Raw genomic sequence first — 14372 nt, forward strand, 5'->3', positions numbered from 1 at the left:
CCCGCTTGTGAACGGGACAAAGGCTGAAGAAAAAGAAGAAGAAATCGTTAATGTAAGAACGAAATACTTGTAGAAAATGCCACTGGGATGCACCGAATGGCGTACATGCGCAATAGTTTTCTTCCATAAAATTCAAACCGGGGAACGAATGTTCTTGCCTGACATACTCCAGCTGGACACGGAACACCTGCTACTGGATCGTATCAATACTCTTATAATGAATGTGTAGAATAATTCTTTTGTGTCTGGCATGTTATGTGCTGGACACGCTAGCTGCTGGATCGTGTGAATACTTTCGTCTGTACTGTGCTGGATAGACTACGTCCTGGATGCGCTAGTTGCTGGATCGCTAGCGTAATTCGAGGGCTTAGTTAATGGATTAGAACGAATTTGATACTATTGAATAGTCATTTGGTCTACAACACCTGGGAATATGCTAAAGGCAATCGGACAAGAGAAGAGGTTTTATCCTAGTTGATCATTGTCATTTGGGAGGAAGATGGGGTTACGGAAATTGAGGCCGCATACGTTCGTCATATATAATCTGAATTGAGGATAAGGATTTGGCACCACCTGAAAAACTTGAAACGTTGAAGTCTGCACACACGTATATATAAATCACAGCACGTGTCGACAGTTCGGCAAGATAGAACGTTCTTGGTACTTTAACCCCTCTTTTAAGCATTTCGGCCATTTGTAATGAATATATTATTTTAAATTGAATATTTTTTACAGCTGTATAACCATTAATATATGTATAATATATCATAATAAAACAGAAATTTGAAATTCCTCGTGGTCCAAAAACTCTATTATGAACCCTCGTTTTGTCGTTCTACTTTTTAAGAAAAGCTGGTCAACTTTCTTGAGAAGATCCGACAACAAATACATGTTTCAAATGTGATTGAGGATCCGAAATTTTAAAACAGTGATGTATGAATGTATTTCACTTGGGAGTGTTCGTATATCCATTAGATCAGACTCACGACCTTATCATTCTAACAAGCTGTGCAAAGTATAGATCCTATGTGAATATCTAGAAAGCCTCATTTCCACATTAGCATTGATTAGAATATTGCTGAGCCGATTGATTAGAATCGCGCTGTAGAAGGCTTAATGAAATTCAAAAGAATCTCAATTATCGCTTTTTTCTCCAAGCGTGAGGCTGCCTAAGTGATTACTTTTTATGTTCTAACAATAGTGGACCACGTCATGAGAATGATCTACGTTCAACACGACGCAACCTAACTACGTTTCTACAGCCTTGACCAGCATTTGATTTCAGTTGAATAACAAATATCCGCTAATTAAAGGCAATCAACAATCGGATAAATGGGATAGGTGAGCTGCACTTTAATTTAGCCAATCAGCAGAATATGGCACTATCACAACGACCCAAGTGGATTAAATTAAACAAATTCATCATAAATTATCTGACCCTTGTGCGCCAAGTTGCCTCATTTATTATTCTGACTGTATTTAACGATTATTGTAAGCAAATAACGCATCGTTATCAGAGCTATGAGTCAGAAAAAAATATTTTTTTTGTCAAGAATTTTCAAGTGATATCAACCAAAATGTTTTAACTGTGGGAATATACGGAAATTTAGCAATGTTCCGGAAAAATCTTATACATAGCCTCGTCTGAAGATTCAAGTACTCACTATCTACGTTAATTTATTGCCGAGTATATTTCGATGGCGTCTCGATTAAATCAACAATCAAAACTCGATTAGAAGCTACTTGTAGATTAGAAACAATAAGGCGGGCACTTATGTTGGTACTTGTTTAGTATTTTTCAACACACGATAATATTATATGAACATGTATTGTGGCGGGAATTCCTCAGCAGTGTTACTAAGCATCACCAACTCAGAACGCATTTAATATTTCACACCAAGTCACCATAAATATCTTTTTTTGCGAGAAGCACTTAACGTCCTTTTTGTTTTCTCTCCAATAGAAAAAAGTTCTTTTCTTCAGTCTTTCCTCTGCTGGAAAGTTACCAAGGAAAATCAATAAAATCACAGACGTAATACACAAAATTATTCATACATCTCAGGAGATCCCCGGCGGACAGGCTCTAATGCAGGCGGGGTAATTATATTACTTCACGGTCGGTCGTAAGGATATGAACATGAGGGATATATCGCTACTCGTAACGCACTATTATCACGGAATCACTCTATCACCAAAGCCTTCCAATACACGACGGATACTAGTGGGACCCTCGACAGCGTCAGAACACTCGTGAAATCTATCTTCAAGACTGCCGGCAGTCAACTGAGATATTGTTGAATTTACGTCTGAGAAATTACCTGGCTTCGTCATCGACAGGCTTTGTGATATCCACCGGACTGTATACAACAACAAACCGGTACGTTTTGTGTATCTAAAGCAGGAGAGAATGTATTCTTGCTTCTTTTCTGACAACCGTATCTCCAACCTCTTCGAACGCAGACGCAGTGTGGACGCATTCACTGTGACTTCCTCGAAAGATACAATCTATTCGTGTACCTACAAACCAGCCAGACAGAATCACTAAAACAGGCGTAGACTGTATCTAGACGGAAAAGAGCTTTTCGAAGTTGCTTTACGGAAATTGTGTTCATGGCGGCTAATGCTTAGAACATTTAGAAAAGACTTTGTAATTCTTTAGCTTAAAGTATCTAAGCTAAGAGCGGGTGGCAAAGTTTCCAGTTCGGCTGGCAAGTAATTCTCTTTGGTGTTTACTCGGGCTAAACGATGCTTATAGGCTTTTACTCGGAGAAAGGGGGACCTTAGACATTGGCCGACCTCTGTAGACGAATATTCTATTAACTTGAACACTAGACGTCCCACAAAGTGCCAGCACCGTTCTCCCCCGGCCTAATGGTGTTCTATGGATTGCCAAATAACAATATATGGGAAACATGCTGATCAAATAGAAATAATATGATTAGGTCACGATTAAAGTATTAAGAGCAGCTGTTTCTTTTGATGTGATGGGCCATCGACATTTTATTATAGCCTCCTTTGCAGAAAATTATGCACTGTTGACCACAGCAGATGGAATTGAGGTGGCGATGACGCTGACGCCATGGTATCAAGGTGCAAATTGGATTTGTTAATGGAATTTACGGTGCAAATAGATATTTACGATAATGCCATCATGAACTATAGTTTAATGAGTAATTGTATATTTGATAAGTTCAGATTTCATGGTTGTGAATGAAAGGCTTGACCCTAGTAAATTTACTGAGTAGGATAAAATAAGCATGTCGATTAAAGGTGAGAAATAAATTTGGTATATCTACGTCTGTCATTTTCAATATAGAGGAGAAGGAGGCTTTCTATGAACACGCAGTTTAGGAGAAGCTGATATTGTGATCAGGATGGGTTAACTGAATGGCAAGGTGGGCTCTGCCAACACCAGAACAAAAACGGTGAAAGGCTATCTAGATCTTTACAACTTACACTGCCTCGTCATTGGCGGGATGCTGATCCAGAACAGTGCCTGCTACAAAGTCTATTAGGTTGCGACAGATCGACTATATCTACCGCTGGTCAACAGATTGAGGAGTGTGTAACAAAAAGAATCTAAATATCGCCTGCAAAGCCTGCAAAGGGCTAGTTATCTAATGACCATTTAAGCTTTTTTGCCTGTCGCTACTATGTCTGCTCGCATAGGGATAGAACCCTTAACAACACGTCCAAATATATTGACGCGCACTGGGCCGGCATTAAAAGTGTTTTTATCTCCCTCCCGAATCAGATTGTCACAAGTTCTGACTGACTATGGAAACATGGGAGTAAATCGATTAATGAGCGCTCTGTTGATCCTCGCGAGCAAGGGTGAGCTCGACGCGTTACAGATCCGTTTCCGTGAAAAAGTACGAGAAATGCTTAGTGTGTGATAACGAAAATTTCACCACTGCGTTGTTGGGGGCAGTAAAGGGTGATTCATTTACACTTTTCTGTAATTTTAGAATGTTTTTTAACAGATGACAGAGGACTGTATCAACCAGGGAAGTAGACCTGCTGCCCAGTGAAGAGCAGAAGCCGCGCGACCTAGACCTAGGACTCCTGGGGCTCAGCGTGGACAACGACGCGCAGGAAAGCACCATGTCGGAGGTGGAGGGCGATACTCCGACAGTGGGGAACAGCTCCGAACAATAACGGAGCCAATGGCCAGCACTAAGATAACCCAGATAAACCTCCACCATGCGAAAGCTGCATCTGCGGTAACTGCAAGGGCAAGTTCCAAGGGAAACATTGGAATAGTACTGGCTCAAGAGCCCTGGGTGTACCGGGGGCAGATTCCCGGTCTGCAAGGAGGAAGCATGCAGGTAATTTGGGACCCCTCTTGTGAAAAACCAAGAGCTTGCATAATTTTTAAGCGTAATTTAAAATACATATGTCGTTCAAAGTTACTGATCGGGACCTTATAGCTATCCAAGTCTCATTGGAAGCCGGGAGGAGCACTCGAGAGGCAGTCGTGACATCGGGATACTTCCCAGGAGACGAACTCCGGGCTCCACCGGAATAAGTCGCAAAACTGGTAAAGTCTTGTGAGAACAGGGCATTACCATTTCTCCTCGGCTGCGATGCCAACGCCCACCACGAAGTCTGGGGAAGCAGCGACACCAATCAAAGAGGTAAGTACCTTCTTGAATTTATTCGTATTAATAAGTTAGAAATATATAACTTAGGGAAAACCTCAACATTTGTGACCACTACTACTAGACATAACTCTTGAAAATACTCTAATGAACGGGTTGGTCAGGAATAGGAGGGTGTCGGATGAACCCTCTATGTCTGATCACAGGATAATCAGATTCTACATTGAGGGTAACTCCGAAATAAAAAGAATAATAAGGAATCCCAGGAGAACGGATTGGGAATCCTATGCAACGCACTTGAGCAACAACATTGCCCACCTTCAAGATGCGGTGACATCAGGAGCGAAATGGAACTAGAAACAGTGATGGAAAATCTCAACACAGTCGTCATTGACGCTTATGAGGCCAGCTGTCCATCTAAGTTAAGTCATCAAGGGATGTATCATGGCGGAACAGGAACCTGGCCAGAATGAGAACAGAGGCCGAGAGATACAAGATGCCCTGAGCCGCAAGGGAGTGGGAAACATTCTGGATGGCCAAAATGCTAGAAAGCAGGCAAATAGAAGTACCGAAAGGTACAAATTCTATTGTGATGAACACTACACAAGGTTTTCCACAGGGCGGGACTGCGGATCAATCCAGCCAAAATCATCATAGTACTATTCACCAGGAGGCATCAGCTTGGTCACAAGCCATAAGGTTACATAACATGGAAGTGAAACGAGAAACAGAGGTCAAATATTTGGGAATTACGCTAGACTAAAAATTACTCTGAAAGACACATGTCGGAAAGCCACGAGGGCTCTGATGACTTGTAGATACATAGCAGGAAAAAATGGGGTTGCAGCCCGAAGATACTACTTTGGATATATACTGCAATAGTAAGGCCAATGATTACCTATGGCGCGGAAATCTGGGCAGAAGGAACCGAACTCAACACACAAGATAGGGAATTACACAAACTCAAAAGACTGGCTTGCGTGTGTATCAGTGGGGCAATGAGGATATGTTCAACGGCATTCCTGGAGGTCCTTCTGGGATTAACTCCTCTCCATCTGCACATACAGATGCAGGCAAGGAGGGCAATATTCAGAATAGCCGGGAGTATCAGTGAGGCGGGGAGCTGCCTAAACCGAAGGAAGATCGATATTTTTTCTAGGCGATATCCCGAATTACTGATACAAAGGGATAACATGACAACGAGGTTTCACTTTGATAAGAAGTTTGAAACACGATGGAGTAACAAGGCAAACTGGGAGAGTGTGGCTGCGACATACGGCTTAAACCAGCAACTGATTACTTGGTACACTAACGGATCCCTCACAGCAGAGGGAGCAGGTGCCAGTGTCATTTGTCCAAGGAAAATGTACTTGGAATCAAGTATATTCCAGGCGGAAATACACGCCATAGACAGGTGTGCCTCTTTTAATCTCTAAAGGAACTACAGGGGGCCGAACTTTGTTATTCTCACCGATAGCCAGGCAGCGATCAAGGCGCTTAAGTTCAACCAGGTGAACTCTAAAGTGGTATGGGAATGCCATGAGAGACTGAATACACTTGGCACGTCCAACAAAGTCTGGATACTCTGGGTTTCAGGCCATGCTGGGTTGGGAGGAAACGAGGCGGCGGACGAACTAGCCAAGAAGGGAGCAGGAACGCCTTTACACGGGTCAGAATCCTTCTGTGGAATCGGAAACGGTTTCATGGCTATGACACTAAGAAATGAAGAGAAACGGTTGAGGGAACTATACTGGGCGAGCCTACCAGGGATTTCTGCGGAGTTTGATGAAACCTCTATACACGTCCTGGGACAGTATCCGGCACTTGTGCAAAATAGGTCGAGGCATCTGGGAGAACACTTACTACCAGATGCAAGGCTGAAAGATCTGGAAGTAGGGAACATACTAAAGTTCCTAACAGTTATAGGCCTGCTTGAGATACTATGATCAATAGGTACACTATAACCAGTAAAAGCGGCACAATAGTTCTTTAAGGACGCGGTGCGACTTTCCCTTAACAGAATAATAATAATAACAGATGAAGCGCGATTCAAGACAATGTTTCGTGTCATTTTTATTTAGTACTCCTTAGCAAATTATCATGAATAGATTGGCACCGTAAAAACGTTCCCAAATCGGTCAACTGTACTACGAAAACCTGTGTTTTTCATGCCCTTAGAGGTATTTATGGTTTGTGTTATCGACCTTCCGAAACCATTATTGCCTATACCATTCAGAAGCTGGAAATTTACATTACTAGATTATATTCACATTAATACATCCCACACTCTCTCGAGCTCGAGATTTACTTCCACTCTCCGATCCCGAGGCTATGCCGGTCCTACAACGCCCTACAGCTTGGGCCCTTTGACTCTATTTCCTTCTCTAGTTTTAAGTGTAAAATAAGCCATTCGCTTGCTCCTCCCTCTGAGGACAATATGTAATAAGGAATTTATTTTCTGTGTATTGTTCTCATTAAATAAATAGATAAAATTCCAGGGTAAAACTTTACACGGCCATGAGAGACTTCGGTATCCCGACGAAATTGATAAGACTCACTAGGCTGACACTAACGAGTGTGCGAGGCCAGATAACAGCAACAGGATCACTCTCGAAATCATTCAACATCAACAACGGTCTAAGGCAACGAGATGCCAGGAAAAAGTGATCCATGGTGCAAGAAGCACAATCCTCTTTAAGCCCCCCAACTACTGGTCTATGTTGACGATGTCGACATCATGGGAAAAAAGGCCTGAGATGTGCAGACTGCCTTCATCCAGATCGAGAAGGCGGCGCGAAATCTCGGGCAACACATCAATGAAGGCAAGACAAAATAGATGGTGGCAAGGTCAGCACCAAAAACCAACCAACCAACAACATCAAATCGCATTGGTCAAACGAGAACAATAAAGATAGGAGACTACAACTTTGAGACCGTTGATAATTTCTCCTATCTAGGGTCGAAAATCACAACCGATAACAGCTATGGCGGTGAAATCTATGCACGGTTGCGGCATCCAACAGAGCCTATTCAATTTTACAAAAATTGTTCCGTTCGAAACATCCAACCATAGGGCAAAGCTCCTACTGTACAAGACAATGGTCTTGTCAGTCCTCATGTATTCTCCGAAGAGTTGAGTTTTTACCAAGGAAAATTATGAACTCTTGGCCGCCGTTCGAAAGAAGAATTTTTGAGGAGAATGGACGATTCCGCAGCCTACAGAACGACGAAATTTATAAGCGATGCCATGACCATATGATTGTGGATAAAATGCGGCTGAATAGGTGGTGGGCGGGTCACTCTATCTGTATGGATGAGGATAATCCAGCCCGGAAAGTCTATAAGGGCAATATATAAGGTAGAAAAAAGACGAGGCAGACCCTGCTTGAGATAGAGCGATGGCATAATGTTTTAGGGATATCGAATTGGTGGACCTCGGCGCAAAACCGGAATATCTGGAGTTTCTTATTAAGGCAGGCCTAGACCGGATACCGGTTGTTGCGCCGTTGATGATGATGATGATGATGGAGGCACACAATTCCAATATCCTCAATAAATATCGTATCAAATGTCCTAAATAAATTAGATGTCAGAGACTGATAAGTAGACAGACAGCTCTGACAAATTATCAAATCTCTGAGTAGATTCGTTTCTTTTTGCGAATGAACGAGCCCTCGCCGGATGTTTATGAACATGGAGGTATACGCCTGAAGACGTGCTTATGTATTCACGTATCAGTTGCTGTTTCAGTCTAATGCAGTAACCATTTGCATAATAATATAAGCAGCTTCTTACGCGGACGTGCCGGTGGGATGACGACTTTCGTCCCACGGGCAAGGCTGTGGGATTTAGAATCGAACAAGTTTCCCTACTGTAATTCCTAGACCCATGTACCATGGTTTAGTGTTCTAAAAAGAAGAACACCCGAGCTAGTACAGCCAATTCTGCCCTATCTCTCAAAACTTTGCAAACCTTCAGTGGTTGCCTACTGTTTGGTAGGTGAGCATTTCCAAAATGAGAAAAGGACAGTTGGGGGAATAGGATTCCCTAAGAAGCGTAGGGCGGAAAACTCACTGCTCGGGTCCGTGAACCGGAGCCCTTGTCTGAATTTATGACAAAAACATAGAGCAAATACAATTATCATTGGCGAAATGCTTAAGTCGACTATTGGGCTACCGCAGTGGATTACCCCAAAAAGTATAAGGATAAAAGAAAAGAAAAAAGAATCAAGATCCCTTCATGCGAAGTAGTAAAATACTACATTTTTCGCTTAGGCCCCAGTAGTAGCCTACCTACTAGTCGCTATATTAGGCACAGCAAAAAAAGAAGAAGTGCATACCAATGGTGAAAGGTTGACACAGCGCTAGCAGAAGTACTTAGGCTGAAAAGTTGCCTAAAAAAATCAACATTATCTAAAATATCCTGCATTAGTTCGACAATATGAAATAGAACTTAAACCGCTAAACTAAGTTAGTGGTCCGAAAACTGCAGCATTCCTGCAAAGAGAGAGAGTGCTGCAATCGCACTGCAAGAACTGTTCATTATTATTAAAGCATTAATGTTTCCAGTACCAAAAAATACAGAAACTTCGAGGAGACAGCACCAGAAGAGCAAAACGCCTGAAACCCAAATCGGGTTCTTAAAGGAGGAGGATCTCTCCTACAACTGCAAAGGACGTAAAGCAAAAACCACGCCCAACGCCTAGGACTTCGTGTATAGATTCTTAGAAAAAGAGGTCAAGTTGGGGCAGCTGACCCACGAGACACCTGTGAAATATCGGGGTTTTGATGATACTACGACGAAGGAGAGATAAATCAAGGCAGCAATCTTAAACAGTAGACGAAAATGACGGCTCAATCGAAAATATCCGGGAAACATACAGCGATACGTAAACAGTACTCATCAGGGAGCAAAATTAAGATCAGTTGTCTATAAAAAGTTGAGGGAAAGGGATCTAGATGCTTGCGTTGCCAGATCTTGCCTAGGCAAGTACGATAGATCCAATTCTGCCTAACAGCAGGCTTTTTATATTGAGAAAGGCCTTGAAGGCATGTTGATACGGGCCTTTGGGACAAGGGTAACGTCGAAGAAAAAAGCAAGATAAACTTCAACCACAGCGAAGCCGCACACGACCTCCTAGTCCAGTCTGCAGAAGAGTTGGATGTGAAAGTGGCAATTATTAGAGAGGCACACCAAGGAAAAGACCACGTGATGTGGGCCACCAACAAGAAGAGAAGTTGAACAATTGGGACGACTAAAAGATACTCATTCGACTGCTTGGAAACGGATTTGTAACAAATAAAATTCAAATTGATATCAAGAGTTCCTATGTCTGTCCAACCGCGACAAGCATCAAATATGAGTAACCTTTACACTCCATTGTTATTACAGAAGATTCCAATACACCACACCGAGTGGAGAAACAAGGTTTGGAAACATAGGGAACTGATATTAACTGAAGCTTTTTCGTCGCTAGATATTGTTTTTGCTGACGTTGGAAGTGCCTATTCCTTCTGCAAAGAGAGGATAGGCTAAGTGGTCTACATTACTTGACGAGTGAGTAAATCTTACACATATGGTGGCCGACAAGCTATACTGCTTAGTAGAAAGTAGAATGATACTATTTCCGAGGAGCAGAAGGTCCGGTTTGCCGAAGCAGTGGATTCGGAAGAAGACATCGAACTTACAACACTGACGTGTTCAAGAATACTTTCGATATGGACCCAGTAGGAAAAATTTGAGGAAATCGTCAACAATGTAGTCGCAGCCTGTGATGCTTCGACGTCAAGTCGCGGAAATAATAACCACAGGCTGCCGATACTGTAGTGGCAATTTCGGCCTAAGTGTCTGCAAAAGAAAATTTTTTTCCGGAAAATAACATAATATTATAAATTTAGAGCCAGCATATCAGAACAACCGTATGTGTTTCTTCACTCTATGACACTGAGGTAGGCCCAGTCAACTATTTAGTAATTGAGTGTGGTGTACGACTATGTCTTTGGAGGAAATATAGTATTAAGTTGTAGTAGATAAACTCAGTGGACGAGTTAGATACTTATGGATAAGTTTATTAAAAGCAGAAGTAGCAGTGAATAGGTCACACTTTAAGAGAGGGTAAAAGCGCTTCAGAATGCAGAATGGCTGATTGCTTTGAGATTTACAACATCAATCACCACCCGAAACTCCCAAAAGTGCTCTAAACGCAAACGCCTGGACTGAATAGAAACTTTCAAGAAAATTTTAGAGGATTACACTAGATCCCTTGCTACCAGATCAATTTTTCGGTCGAGTACCTGAGTCCTGTGAAACAGACGAGATAAATTAGATCGTGAAGATTAAATAGAATTCGGCCTGATACTTTCACGAGAGAAACATCTGACTATGGTCGTCACATTCACAGTTTCACCGAGAAAAAAACAGCTGAAGATTTTTGAGTTATTTCTTCGTACAGAATGAAAACATCACTTTAGAAGATTTTTTTTTTATTGATGGCATATGCTTTCATGAAATCCATTACTTGAGAAATCAAGGGTCTCCTTTTCTCGATGCGCCATTTGTAGCCTTCGGAGTTCAAAATCTTTTCTAAAATCTTGAGTAATGGACATATTTATATTTTTGAGAAATGAAAGCCGTCACTCCTCTTTGAACCGATGTACTGTCATAAACAATGTTTTCTTATTTTTTTTATTTTAAATATCTCAAAAAGCGGTATTTTCTTCATAAGGCTATAATATACCCAACTATAATAATTGCGTTATTTAAACAAACAAAGATATGCCTTATAAAGCGGCTTGAGTGATGAGAAATCTTTCCGCAGATGTTATAAGCTCATGTCATACTTATTTGACTTTGCTTGAATAAATATTCAAATACAGATTTTATTCCATTTTCTTTTTTAGCAATGCATTATTAAAGGTAGATATATTTTCTTAAGAAATTTTTCTTACCATAAACTACAAACTCATTCTGGCAAGGAAGAATATTTTCAAATAATCACATACACAAGTTTGTTCATATAATTGCATTATATGTATAACATCTTAGGTTGCAGTAAATACAATAATAGTTCTAAATTGGGCCCTTTCGTTTGACATTTCACGTATTGTAAGCAAAACAAATTTACACTTTTTGGTATCCATGGTATCTCAACACGCAAACCATTTTGTTCCTTTATTTATTATCTGCAGTCGAGCAGTCGAGAATAGTGTAAATTTCATTTTAAAATGATTACGCAAAACCTATCAACCTTCAAAACCTCTCGAAACACTAAATCCTGTTAATAATCATGATTTAGATGCATTTTAAACTAGAAGTCATCATTGACTACTTTGTATAATAGCATCATAATGCTATGTACATGCCCATGCCAGCATGCCATTAATACATTTTGCCTTGCAGAGCAGCCCAGGCAATAGAGAAATCTTTTTATGTGTACCAGTAAGTTTGTGAAGCTACGAATGCTTATTTGCAAGTGGGAATGTTTCCAATGTTCCTTTTTTCCATGATCAGCGTGGAATGTGGATACCGTGATGCGAATAAAAGGATCCACACCCCAACACTGAGAAAGGCGACATTACGATCGCTGGGGAAGGGCTTGGGATCGATGCAAGGACAGATCTACAAAAAAGAGAGAAGCGAGAAATTGAAAAAGTAGAAAGAAAGGGATCTTTCCAATAATAGAGTAGATTGTCTGCGGAATCTTATGGCGAAACTGTGATTCAGTATGGATCAGAGAATCTTCTACTACTACTACACATAAGTTTCGTCGCTATCGGTTATTGGCAGTGTACTTCATTCATACTCGTCGGACATCCTGAAATGGGTTGAGTTCCACTGTATCGCATAACCCCTTAATGTCTAACTTATTCCCTGCCACTTCCACCTTCTTAACAGTGCGTCCATGGGAACTGGTCATATGCTTCTGTCTTAGCCCAGAATACCTCCAAGATAAGCATATATGAATTGATGAAAACTTGAAGCATTTGAGCAACAGTCGCGATCACCCTCCATTTATGGAGAACGGTGACGTGGAATACGACTGCAAATTTTGAACAAAACAGCAAAGAGAGGGTTTAAAGAAATTTTGGGCGGCGTTATGTGTTAAAGGAACGGACCAACGAAAAGCGATTGACTTCTTGATGCTGTCTTAGCGATGGTTTCCCTGATGTTGTATAACGGGACAACGTGGTTGAGCGGCATATACGTCTTAACTTATTTGTACACGGATGCTAGACCGGTCTATGGTCCAGAAATATTTCAGGATATTTAACCAATTCGCTGCTGGAATGACATAATTTCCAGTAGAACTCCCGCGCCATATTAAAGAGACATCTTCAATTACAATGCCAGGAACATGCTAAGGTAGATGAGGACCCCAAAGCCCTTAGTCAGATCATCAGATGAATATCTGATTCGTCGTGGATTTCCGCGACTCCATGCCCGCGGTTTGATTGAAAAATAAAACAAAAACTGGCGCGTTGCTTGGGTAATTTCGTGCGATATTTGCCTTTTTGTAATTAAAATTCTAGTGCGGTCAAATACATGGGATGAGTGGCATGTGAAAACTTTGCTAATAATGTTAGAACTGAAGTATCCAAGAACACCATTTCTCCCACTTTCTGAGCCAGGCTACGACGGGATATTTCAAAAAAAGATACGCTTAGGGGTTGATGAGCCTGCACGGTCTACTTCACCATTTCTCTTTAGATTCATGGCATGGTTCAGTCTCGTGATTGATCATGGTCAGCCTGGATGGCCATCTCTTAATCCAAATCGTTACATACGTGGCTTCCACAGACCACACGTTATTGTGGTAACAAGGGGCAGTACATCAAATCAAATTGGTAAAATTGATTGCCCTCAGGAAGCTAATCAGGGAGATCTTCAACATTTGCTACAGGGACAAATATTGGCACCTTACAGGGACTGCCTGAAGAAGTACAAGTCGGTCATCAAGACTGGCAGGAGGCGGTTCTGGTTGGATTATTGTCAGAACACTGGAAGCACTAGCGAATCTGCGAGGCTTAGTAAGATTATGTGCAAGGAACTTAGGAGCTCATCTTTTCTTCAAGTCACGAGGTTCTTGGACGGAATCTTCTGGTTTATTGCCGACTTGCCGTTTTTGCCGACATAAATCAAACCAAAATGAAACTGTTGCTATTCACCACCAAGACAAGGGTATCGGAATTGCAACTCCCGCAGCTAAATTAACAAAGATTAGTTGTTTCCTCCGATATAAAGTCTCTGGAATCCGATGCTAAATTGGAAATTGAACATAGAACTGCCGATTACGAAGGCCTATATAGTCATGCAACAACACCTTTGTATAAAAATGGGATCTCCGACCGAAGATGGTTCTCTGGATGTACACAGCTCTGGTACGTCTCATCCTGTACGGTTCTGTTCTATGGTGTCAGGCGCTGAGCAAAAAGTACAATAGAAGGAACCTTAATAGGGATCAAACGACCGCGTGTGCAAGTGCTATCGGGGCTCTGTTGTCCTACCCGGCAAATGGTTTCAATGTACTCCTACACCTCCTCCCCCTAGATCTCCGCATTAAATACGTTGTAACGTGCAATGCTGTCAAACTACAAGATTAGGGATGGTGCGCAGCGAAGCCCTGCGGCCATAATAACATCCTAGACAAAGTAGATCGGGAATTTCCACGGGAAGTTTTGTTGTGGACTTTTCAGCTGGGGCAGAATGGAAGATCGGCGGTGTGTTGCAAGGCTATGACACAGTATTCTTCACCGACGGATCAACGATGGTCTG

At 41.6% G+C, this 14372-nt stretch overlaps 1 protein-coding gene across 8 annotated transcripts in view; it reads right to left on the bottom strand.

The window, feature by feature from the left end:
• The window catches only part of LOC119648144 (ral guanine nucleotide dissociation stimulator-like 1), a 132256-nt gene that overhangs the window by 90722 nt on the left and 27162 nt on the right, over positions 1 to 14372 (bottom strand). For 2 of the 8 annotated variants that reach the window (XM_038049699.1, XM_038049693.1), the window contains exon 1: positions 1665 to 2282. The exons of 2 other annotated variants lie outside the window; for them this stretch is intronic. The gene's annotated coding sequence lies outside the window, so the exon portion shown is untranslated. Of the gene's footprint in view, positions 1 to 1600; positions 2283 to 2318; positions 2475 to 14372 lie in introns of those variants that run through there. 4 more of the 8 variants (XM_038049695.1, XM_038049698.1, XM_038049696.1 and 1 more) reach the window with 4 other exon arrangements.

This window comes from Hermetia illucens, chromosome 2 (assembly GCF_905115235.1).
Source record: "Hermetia illucens chromosome 2, iHerIll2.2.curated.20191125, whole genome shotgun sequence".
Classification (NCBI taxonomy): domain Eukaryota; kingdom Metazoa; phylum Arthropoda; class Insecta; order Diptera; family Stratiomyidae; genus Hermetia; species Hermetia illucens.